Genomic DNA, 12,224 nt, shown 5'->3' with positions numbered 1-12,224 from the left:
TCAAACAGCATTGAGACATGAGAAGCAGAGATGATTTAAGTACTACAGGCCTGAAATACTGTACTATAGAATAAAAAGTGTTATTATATAGGAACTTGCCATGCAACACAAGGTCTGTCCTGTCTGAATACATGCACCACACTGTCTGTCCTGTCTGAATACATGCACCACACTGCATGTCCTGTTTGAATATATGCACCACACTGCATGTCCTGTCTGAATACATGCACCAGACTGCCTGTCCTGTCTGAATACATGCACCACACTGCATGTCCTGTCTGAATACATGCACCAGACTGCCTGTCCTGTCTGAATACATGCACCACACTGCATGTCCTGACTAAATATATGGTACAGACTGCATGTCCTGTCTGAATACATGCACCACACTGCATGTCCTGTCTGAATACATGCACCACACTGCCTGTCCTGTCTGAATACATGCACCACACTGCCTGTTCTGTCTGGATACATGCTACAGACTGCCTGTCCAGTCTGAATACATGCCCCCCCTGCATGTCCTGTCTGAATACATGCAACAGACTGCATGTCCTGTCTGAACACATTCTCTTCTATACACCTGCTTCTACTGTCAACAGAATAGCTTAGCTTCCTCAATCCAAGCAAGCAGGAGTAGTCATAAATACATGGCAAAGCAGAAAAATGCTGTACCTTTAAGTGCTAGATTGTCCAGCCATGTCATCTCTACAGTCATATTGTCTCTCAAGTGTCCTCTTAACACTCTACTCCCAGCAGGACAGCACCATTAATTCTCCTCTTAACAGTCTACTCCCAGCAGGACAGCACCTTTAATTCTCCCACGTCTCTCCCAGCAGGCAGCCCTCTCCCACGTCCCCCAGCAGGACAGCACCTTTAATTCTCCTCTTAACACTCTACTCCCAGCAGGACAGCACCATTAATTCTCCTCTTAACAGTCTACTCCCAGCAGGACAGCACCTTTAATTCTCCTCTTAACAGTCTACTCCCAGCAGGACAGCACCTTTAATTCTCCTCTTAACACTCTACTCCCAGCAGGACAGCACCTTTAATTCTCCCTAAACCCAGTTGTAGACATGTCCGGACATGTAGCACAGATTCAGAAACACAGGGGGCAGGCAGGGTGACTCACATGTAAATCACAGGAGGCTGCTGAGTGAAGGAAGGCTCATAATAATGGCTGGAACGGAACTAATGGAATGTTTGATGCATTTGATACCATTCCACTAATTCCACTCCAGCCATTACCACGAGCCCACCCTCCCCAATTAAGGTGCCACCAACCTCCTGTGATGCAAATACATGTAGTAGAGCTAACTGGAGTGTGGTTGGTGGTTGGCCCCATTGGTGGCCCTAGTTAGTAGTAGTTAACCACAATAATGACCCCTTAGTTAATTCAGTAAATGTTCAACTGAGCCTGCAATACTTCACCAAACCTGCTTAGAGTGAACTACTCCATGTGACACCACAGAGGAAGATGAAGTCAGCTCCTATGTCATGTGACCAGGGTTTTAGAGTGTCTACACATAACCCCCAAGGACAAGACAACCTTGATCGTATAGATTTATTGACATTAAATGACAGAATGCATCCAAAGCAACTGTATTGTGGGTCAGGAACCATAGAAGAAACAGCATATCAATATCCACCTTTATGGCTATGGACTAATAAGAAAGCGTTAACAACAAACAGTATTATTATTATTATTATTATTCAAGGTTATATATCAACACTTCATGTACATTATGCAGCTTGTGTGTCTTTAACAGACCTGGGTTCAAATAGTATTTGAAATCATTTCAAATACTTCATCTTGATTGATTGAGCTTGCATGGCTAAATGCAGTGTTTCCCACCCCTGGTCTTGCAGTACCCCGAACAGCCCAACCCTGGTCCTCCAGTACTCCGAACAGCCCAACCCTGGTCCTCCAGTACCCCGAACAGCCCAACCCTGGTCCTCCAGTACCCCGAACAGCCCAACCCTGGTCCTGCAGTACCCCGAACAGCCCAACCCTGGTCCTGCATACCCCGAACAGCCCAACCCTGGTCCTGCAGTACCCTGAACAGCCCAACCCTGGTCCTGCAGTACCCCGAACAGCCCAACCCTGGTCCTGCAGTACCCTGAACAGCCCAACCCTGGTCCTCCAGTACCCCGAACAGCCCAACCCTGGTCCTGCAGTACCCCGAACAGCCCAACCCTGGTCCTGCAGTACCCCGAACAGCCCAACCCTGGTCCTCCAGTACCCCGAACAACCCAACCCTGGTCCTCCAGTACCCCGAACAGCCCAACCCTGGTCCTCCAGTACCCCGAACAGCCCAACCCTGGTCCTCCAGTACCCCGAACAGCCCAACCCTGGTCCTCCAGTACCCCGAACAGCCCAACCCTGGTCCTCCAGCACCCCCAACAGAACACATTTACACTGTAGCCCTGGACAAACACACCTCATTCAACTCATTGAAAGCTTTATGATTAGTTAACAAGTTGAGTCAAGTATGCTTGTCCAGGTTTGCAGTAAACATTTGTACTGTTGGGGGTACTGGAGGACCAGGGTCGGGAAACACTGACTTAATGAACCAATAGAATTGTCCCAAAATAGCAAACTCCGCCCATCTGGCACTCCAGGCAGGACATATCAAATGCTCACAGTTTCAGATAGTTTTTGAACCCAGGTTCTTCTCATGACACAGTCAGCACAGATGATAACAGATCTTCAATGATAGACATATTACATTATGGCTTTTCAATCATTACAGTTACAGAAAGTTACCAGACAGTATGGCAGAGCTAAGCTAACAATTATGTCAATTAAATCTATAAAACAATAACTGTACTTTTCCCTTTCCTTCTTCATTCCCTGTTTATTGAGAGCACGGGGAAGAAAACCTATCACTTCCCTTTACCGCCGTAGATAGGACATGGAATGGAGCGATCAGTTTTCTTGAACACGTTGTATTTACATGCCTTTTGGTCAAACTCCTTCACGCAATCATCAGGAAATCTTGTGGGCTCAGAATATCTGCAATCAAACAATCAACATCAGCAAATACTTTGATAGAAAATGTATGGACTATCACTCACTCACTCATTCTCAAATCAAATTTATACAACAGGTGTAGACCTTACTGTGAAATGCTTATTTAGAAGCCCTTAACCAACAATGCAGTTTTAAGAAAATAAGAGTTAAGAAAATATTTACTAAATAAACTGAAGTAACACAATAAAATAACAATAACGAGGCTATGTACAGTGGGTACCGAATGAATGTGCGGGGGTACAGGTTAGTTGAGGTAATGAAGGTAATTTGTAAAGTGACTATGCATAGATTAAACATCGTTCGGGTCTCCATTTGATGAATTGTTCAGGAGTCCTTATGGTTTGGGGGTAGAAGCTGTTAAGGAGCCTTTTGGACCTAGACTTGGCGTTCTGGTACCACTTCCCGTGCGAAAGCAGAGAGAATAATCAATGACTTGGGTGACTGGAGTCTTTGAAAACAAATTTGGGCCTCTGACACCGCCTGGTATAGAGGTCTTGGATGGCAGGGAGCTTGCCCCTAGTGATGTACTGGGCCGTACGCACTACCCTCTGTAGCGCCTTTTAGTCAGAGGCCGAGCAGTTGCCATACCAAGCGGTGATGCAGCCAGTCAAGATGCTCTCAATGGTGCAGCTGTATAACTTTTTGAGGATCTCAGGACCCATGCCAAATCTTTTTAGTTTCCTGGGGGGGAATAGGCTTTGTCGTGCCCTCTTCAAGACTGTCTTGGTGTGTTTGGACCATTCTAGTTTGTTGTTGATGTGGACACCAAGGAACTTGAAGCTCTCAACCTGCTCCACTACAGCCCCGTTGATGAGAATGGGGGCGTGTTCGGTCCTCCTTTTCCTGTAGTCCACAATCATCTCCTTAGTCTTGGTTACGTTGAGGGATAGGTTGTTCTTCTGGCACCACCCGGCCAGGTCTCTGACCTACTCCCTATAGGCTGTCTCGTCGGTGATCAGGCCTACCACTGTTGTGTCGTCTGCAAACTTAATGATGGTGTTGGAGTCGTGCCTGGCCATGCAGTCGTGGGTGAACAGGAAGTACAGGAGGGGACTGAGCACGCACCCCTGGGGGATCAGTGTGGCAGATGTGTTGCTACCTACCCTCACCATCTGGGGGCGACCCCTCAGGAAGTCCAGGATCCAGTTGCAGAGGGAGGTGTTTAGTCCCAGGATCCTTAGCTTAGTGATGAGCTTTGAGGGTACTATGGTGTTGAAAGCTGAGCTGTAGTCAATGGATAGCATTCTCACATAAGTGTTCCTTTTGTCCAGGTGGGAAAGGGCAGTGTGGAGTGCAATAGAGATGGCATCATCTGTAGATCTGTTTGGGCGGTATGCAAATTGGAGTGGGTCTAGGGTTTCTGGGCTAATGGTGTTGATGTGAGCCATTACCTGCCTTTCAAAGCACGTCTGTAGTCATTTAGGCAGGTTGCCTTTGTGTTCTTGGGCACAGGGACTATGGTGGCCTGCTTGAAACATGTTGGTATTACAGACTCAATCAGGGACATGTTGAAAATGTCAGTGAAGACACCTGCCAGTTGGCCAGCACATGCCCGGAGCACACGTCCTGGTTATCCGTCTGGCCCCGCAGCCTTGTGTATGTTGACCTGTTTAAAGGTCTTACTCACATCAGCTACGGAGAGCGTGATCACACAGTTGTCCGGAACAGCTGATGCTCTCATGCATGCCTCAGTGTTGCTTGCCTCGAAGCAAGCAGAGAAGTGATTTAGCTTGTCTGGTAGGCTCGTGTCACAGGGCATCTCGCGGCTGTGCTTCCCTTTGTAGTCTGTAATAGTTTGCAAGCCCTGCCACATAAGACGAGCGTCAGAGCCGGTGTAGTATGATTCAATCGTAGCATTGTATTGACGCTTTGCCTGTTTGATGGTTCGTCGCAGAGCATAGCAGGATTTCTTGTAAGCTTCCGGGTTAGAGTCTCGCACCTTGAAAGCGGCAGCTCTACCCTTTAGCTCAGTGCGAATGTTTCCTGTAATCCATGGCTTCTGGTTGGGGTATATACGTACAGTCACTGTAGGGACGATGTCCTCGATGCACTTATTGATAAGGCCAGTGACTGATGTGGTATACTCCTCAATGCCATCGGAAGAATCCCGGAACATGTTCCAGTCTGTGATAGCAAAACAGTCCTTTAGTTCAGCGTCTGCTTCATCTGACCACTTTTTTATTGACCGAGTCACTGGTGCTTCCTGCTTTAATTTGTGCTTGTAAGCAGGAATCAGGAGGATAGAGTTGTGGTCGGATTTACAAAATGGAGGGCGAGGGAGAGCTTTGTACGCGTCTCTGTGTGTGGAGTACAGGTGATCTAGAATTGTTTTCCCTCTGGTTGCACATTTAACATGTTGATAGAAATTTGGTAGAACTGATTTTAGTTTCCCAGCATTGAAGTCTCCGGGCACTAGGAGCGCCGCCTCTGGGTGAGTGGTTTCCTGTTTGCTTATTTCCTTATACAGCTGACTGAGTGCGGTCTTAGTGCCAGCATCTGTCTGTGGTGGTAAATAAACAGCCACGAAAAGTATAGCTGAAAACTCCCTAGGCAAGTAGTGTGGCCTGCAATTTACCACAATATACTCTACTTCAGGCGAGCAAAATCTAAAGACTTCCTTAGATTTCGTGCACCAGCTGTTGTTTACAAATATGCACAGACCGCTCCCCCTCGTCTTATCGGAGTGTGCAGTTCTATCTTGCCGGTGCAGCGTATATCCCGCTAGCTGAATATCCATGTCATCATTCAGCCACGATTCCGTGAAACATAGGATATTACAGTTTTTGATGTCCCGTTGGTAGGATATTCGTGATCGTACCTCGTCTAATTTATTGTCCAATGATTGTACGTTGGCGAGTAATATTGACGGTAACGGCAGCTTTCCCACTCGCCTTCTCCGGGTCCTGACAGGGCATCCGGCTCTTTGTCCTCTGTACCTGCGTCGCTTCCTCTTGCAAATAACGAGGATGTCGGCCTTGTTGTAGAAAAAATCTTTGTCTAATCCGAGGTGAGTGATTGCTGTCCTGATATCCAGAAGCTCTTTTTTGCCGTAAGATACGGTTGCAGAAACATTATGAACAAAATAAGTTATAAATAACGCAAAAAAACACATAATAGCACAATTGGTTGGGCGCCATAAAACTGCTGCCATTTTAATCAGGACCAGTGTGGTGGTACAGGCTGGGAAGGCTGAGGGTTATATGGACCAGTGTGGTGGTACAGGCTGGGAAGGCTGAGGGTTATATGGACCAGTGTGGTGGTACAGGCTGGGAAGGCTGAGGGTTGTATGGACCAGTGTGGTAGGTACAGGCTGGGAAGGCTGAGGGTTATATGGACCAGTGTGGTGGTACAGGCTGGGAAGGCTGAGGGTTATATGGACCAGTGTGGTGGTACAGGCTGGGAAGGCTGAGGGTTATATGGACCAGTGTGGTGGTACAGACTGGCAAGGCTGAGGGTTATATGGACCAGTGTGGTGGTACAGGCTGGGAAGGCTGAGGGTTATATGGACCAGTGTGGTGGTACAGGCTGGGAAGGCTGAGGGTTATATGGACCAGTGTGGTAGGTACAGACTGGGAAGGCTGAGGGTTATATGGACCAGTGTGGTGGTACAGACTGGGAAGGCTGAGGGTTATATGGACCAGTGTGGTAGGTACAGGCTGGGAAGGCTGAGGGTTATATGGACCAGTGTGGTAGGTACAGACTGGGAAGGCTGAGGGTTATATGGACCAGTGTGGTGGTACAGACTGGGAAGGCTGAGGGTTATATGGACCAGTGTGGTGGTACAGGCTGGGAAGGCTGAGGGTTATATGGACCAGTGTGGTAGGTACAGGCTGGGAAGGCTGAGGGTTATATGGACCAGTGTGGTAGGTACAGACTGGGAAGGCTGAGGGTTATATGGACCAGTGTGGTAGGTACAGGATGGGAAGGCTGAGGGTTATATGGACCAGACATTTAGTGGGTGCTAGAATAAAAGCTGTGTACGGTACTCACGCCTGGCAGCATGACATGTCCCCGTTGGTTTGACAATAGCAGTTCATGCAATCACTGGTCCTCCAGCGGGACCCAATATCATGCCACGTCCCATCCTTGTTGTAAAGACACTGCCTCATACCTATACAATACATGCCTATTCAATATATCATATCAATGTGTTTGTTGTCTTTTTCAATGAGATTCAAGATTCAAGTGTATTAAAAACATCATTGCATAACAATATGAAATGTCCTTTACAGGTCATAAAATAAAATACAAAAATAAAACCCTAAAATCACATAATGATTTGGAACAAGAGGTTATTTTATTAGGTTGATAAATGTACAGGAGTGTGTACAGGAGTGTGTGTGTGTGCGTGCGTGCGTGCGTGCATGTTACAACACAATTTACTTTTGCCCAGAGCCCTATGGTTGTGTGTGTGCGCGTGTGTGTTAACAGCTGGTTATCTTTGTCCTTTACCTGGTTCTGCTGGTTTAAACCAGCAGCCAGCATGGAAAAGTGGCAGCAGTACACACAGGATTACAGCTACAGCCAAGGACCTCTTCCCAGGGAGAAAGAAGAAAAGCATGTTATCTGAATCCCCTTTATTCTCCTAGTAGGCTACATTTACAGTACTTGCTGACCACAATGAAGAGAATATACAGACAGGATACATAGATGTAGACAGAGGGCAATAAAACATAGGCCTTTCATCAAACCGTCTAAACATTAAAGATGAAAAACTAGCAAAATGAACTTTAACATTTTAACATGTGGAGGTGATAGGTCATTAACCCTCCTCTGGATCTCTGGGTAATAAAACATAGACCTTTCATCAAACCGTCTAAACATTAAAAGATGAAAAACTAGCATAGTGAACTGACACATTTGAACATGTGGAGGTGATAGGTCATTAACCCTCTAGATCTCTGGGGAATAAAATAACCTAAAGTCATTTCTAATTGTAATTACTCATACATAACATGCAATGATAGAAGGAACTTACCATGATTGACAGGAATTTAGACTGGATTCACAGGTAGATTCTGTAGGTTCTGTTGAGCTGTAGAGCAAGGTGTCATTCAATAATCCTCGCCATAACATCAGACAATAAGCACAACAAGATAAGGAAACTCCATCAGTCTCTTACCTTCAGTAACAAGATGCTAGAGCTGGTCTGTGTGATCAGGAGTCAAGTCCATGTCTTCTCTCCAACAACTCACCATTTTATACTAGATTTAACACAAGTCCTTGTAGTTGCTCAACCTAGGGGCATGGCTTTTAAGTGATCTTGTAGTTGTGGTGAAATCGGTGATCACTATCGTTAAGTCCAATAAGAAGAGGGGTTACATAAACAATAGTAAAGTGTGATGTGTTGTAACATGCTGTTATCAAAAGGAAACACACTTGTGATAAACAGTTTTGCAATGCTGTTCCTTCCCTGGTATAATGATGATAATAATGTTGTGTTATTATTATTTAACAAATCATTGTTTACAGACATTTGTACAATGATTTGTGAAAAAATACAACAAAAAACATTCTCATCATACCAGGGAAGGGACAGCATTGCAAAACTGTTCAAGGTATTGTTTTGCGTGTGCACTGTAACTTCATTTGAACAGACCCTTTGCCCCATAGGACCACCATAGTGGCAGTTAAGGTTTAATGTCACGTGCACAAGTACAGTGAAATGCCTTTCTTGCCAGCTCTAAACCCAACAATGCAGTAATCAATAATTATGTAATATTACAAATAATTTTAGAAAATAAGGTAGAATAAAAACACACAAGATATAAAAATAAGAAATAAGATGGTTTCAGACTTTTTTATCCAATCCAGAAGTCTTCTGAAACAACATCACGGTACCTACAGAAAGGTATGACAGCAGATAGATGAGAGCTGGTTATCGGGCTGCACCATGTATTAGTTAGTAATAATGTGATTCAGACATTGGTGTCAGCAATGGGATTAAGAGTGAGTCTTCGTTCCAAATGGCACCCTATTCCCTACTACTTTTGACCAGGGACCTATAAGGAATAGGGTGCCATTTGGGAAACATCTGAAGTGTCACTACATCAGAGAAGAAGGTAAGCTTCACTGTGCTCCCTCGGAGAGCAGAGCGGTCTCTGTGGCGTGGAAGGGAGCATTCTGATGGAACAGCAAGCCAGTCAACAGTAGCTGGGGAAAATGCCAACAAGAGCAGTGCTTGCTGCCATGGCAACAGGGCAGCGCCACAGTTCTTCCCACTCCATTAAGAAAGATGTGGTGGCTCTGCGGCTCTGCCCTCAATGGTGCTGTAGCATGACACCGCCGTGCTTATAGAGCCCATTGAGACTAAGCTGGGGAATTCAGCAGTTAATGAAAATAGCAGGGTTGTCTCCCAAATAGCACGCAATTCACTATATATTGTGCACTACTTTTGACCAGGGCCCATAATGCACTACTTTTGACCAGGGCCAGCTCAGATCCATTGGGAAGGTGTCACTGATCCCACCCCACCACCTGAGTTTCAAGCAGCAGAAACAAAAATACATTTTGGTGTTGTACCACACACACCACTGGAGAATATAGAATAATGAATAGAACCCTGGGGAATATAGAATAATGAATAGAACCCTGGGGAATATAGAATAATGAATAGAACCCTGGGGAATAAAGAATAAACTTTTGATTGAAACATTCGCCTTGAATTCAGCATAGTAAAATGGTGGTCTTAAGGTCATATTGCTGGGAAACTGGTTTTGGTGAATACACATTTGATGAATGCTTGTAATACTGGTGATGCAATAGTAAAACCAAACCGGTCACATCATAGATGTGTCAAGCTATGGCGTGAGGAACAGTAGTTTTGTTCTCTAGAAATAGGGCATTATTTTGTGAGACGTGAGCAGCAATTTCAACCTCAGTAAGGCCTGTATAATGTGAATTATGGAGTATTGAATGAATGAAATGTTATTTGTGTGTCACATCGCCAGTTGGCAACCCTTCCCATATGGGATTAATTGACATAAACAAACATCACAATTCACTGTCACGATCGTCGTAATGATTGGACCAAGGCGCAGCGTGAGTAGCGTTCCACATCTTTATTATAACGTGAAACTTCAGCAAAATACAAAACAATAAGTGACCAAACGAAACGTGAAGACAGTGAAGTGCAAAAAGGCACCTACACAAAAACAAAATCCCACAAACACAGGTGGGAAAAATAACTACTTAAATATGATCCCCAATTAGAGACAACGATTACCAGCTGCCTCTAATTGGGAATCATACAAAACACCAACATAGAAAAAGAAACTAGAACACAACATAGACATACTAGATCACCCCCTAGTCACACCCTGACCTACTACACCATAGAGAAACAATGGCTCTCTATGGTCAGGGCGTGACATTCACTGTGATAATTTCGTCTTCCGGTGTTCTCTGCAGTGCGCATCGCATAAAGAGTGAAACAAGTATCCAAACAATAACTATATCCCTAGAGCAGTACAATAATATACATGCATATACAGTACCAGTCAAAGGTTTGGACACACCTACTCATTCAATGGTTTTTCTTTATTCTTACAATTTTCTACATTGTAGAATAATAGTGAAGACATCAAAACTATGAAATATTAACCCAAAATAGTAGCCCAAAAAGTGTTACATTTTATATTTGAGACTCAACAAAGTAGCCACCCTTTGCCTTGATGACAGCTTTGCACACTCTTGGCATTCTGTGAACCAGCTTCACCTGGAATGCTTTTCCAACCGTCTTGAAGGAGTTCCCACATATGCTGTTGGCTGCTTTTCCTTCACTCTGCGGTCCAACTCATCCCAAACCATCTCAATTGGGTTGAGGTCAGGTGGTTGTGGAGGCCAGATCATCTCCATCACTCCTTCTTGGTAAAATAGCCCTTACTCAGCCTGGATGTGTGTTGGGTCATTGTCCTGTTGAAAAACAAATGATAGTCCCACTAAGCGCAAACCAGATGGTATGGCGTATTGCTGCAGAATTCTGTGGCAGCCATGCTGGTTAAGTGTGCCTTTAATTCTAAATAAATCACAGACAGTGTCACCAGCAAAGCACCATCACACCACTTCCTCCATGCTTCACGGTGGGAACTACACATGCGGAGATCGTCCATTCACCTACTCTGCATCTCACAAAGACATGGTGGTTGGAACCAAAAATCTCAATTTGGACTCATCAGGTTGTGTTTCTTGGCCCAGGTGTCATTTGGGACACACAGTCTGTCACCAGTGAGAACACTGAGCAAGAACATTGCAGCCCGTCACACTTACTCTTGCTCCCTTCCTCCGGTGCTCGAAGTCGCTGGTCTACTAACCACCGGTCCTGGCATCCCACATTTTTCACACCTGGCAACCATCATTGCGCACACCTGCTCCCCATCGTTAAGCACACCTGGACTTCATCACCACCCTGATTACTCTACCTTCATTATAACCCTCAGTCATCAGGCAGTATTGGTTTTGGTTACGTTCAGTACGCTTCTCCTGTTTTGTATTTTCTTCATGTCTATTATTAAACTCACCTTCACCCACCTGCTTCCTTACTGCCTGCCTATACGTTATAACCCCACACTACAGATGTGGATTCTGTCCATCTTACCTTTGGTTGTGTTTGACCTGGATAAACAAATCCAGTCTAATATCCAATGAGTAGTAGTCAAGAAGGAACAGTATGCATGTGCCTGGATTCAAGCCTGAGAGGCCCAGTTTCTACATATTAATGCCTTTTCCATGTGTTTGGGAGCCAAGACGCTCTCCATTCAGCCGAAAAATGGAAGGTCGCTGCTTACTCACAACATCTTAGTCCAGAGTGCAGTCTATGGTCAGAGGAAGAGGGGGAGAGATTTGTTCAGAGTGGAGGAATACCACAGACCACTGACTGGAGGACTGTTGAAGATTGACATTCTGTTCCTTTATGTCAGGATATGTTTCATTGAGAGTTACAATGGGGGAAGAATTCAAATCTCTACTTCTTCAAGAGAAGGTAAAGGACAAGGCTTGAAGGTGAAATATACGCCCCAAATGGCACCCTATTCCATTTATAGTGCCCTACTTTTGACCAGGGCCCATCATTATTATGAATGCATCATCATCCTCCTCAACAACATCGTCATCATGTTGCCACCATACAAGGGAAGGAACAGCATTGCGTGCAAAACTTTTTATTAAAGTTTTCATTTATTTTCTTTTGATAACA

At 45.0% G+C, this 12,224-nt stretch overlaps 1 long non-coding RNA gene across 1 annotated transcript; it reads right to left on the bottom strand.

Moving 5' to 3' along the window:
- Positions 1–1,546: 1,546 nt before the first annotated feature.
- On the bottom strand, positions 1,547–8,257 carry LOC145879601 (uncharacterized). Its single transcript, XR_014392447.1, has 5 exons — positions 8,154–8,257; positions 8,010–8,066; positions 7,484–7,565; positions 7,022–7,142; positions 1,547–3,013 (listed from the first exon to the last, which is right to left on the bottom strand). It is a non-coding gene; the product is annotated as an uncharacterized LOC145879601 (long non-coding RNA).
- Positions 8,258–12,224: the final 3,967 nt, after the last annotated feature.

Source organism: Salmo salar, chromosome 05, assembly GCF_965601325.2.
Source record: "Salmo salar chromosome 05, fSalSal1, whole genome shotgun sequence".
NCBI lineage: Eukaryota > Metazoa > Chordata > Actinopteri > Salmoniformes > Salmonidae > Salmo > Salmo salar.
Note: the sequence above shows the minus strand (reverse complement) of the source record. Positions and strands in the feature narration are given on the sequence as shown.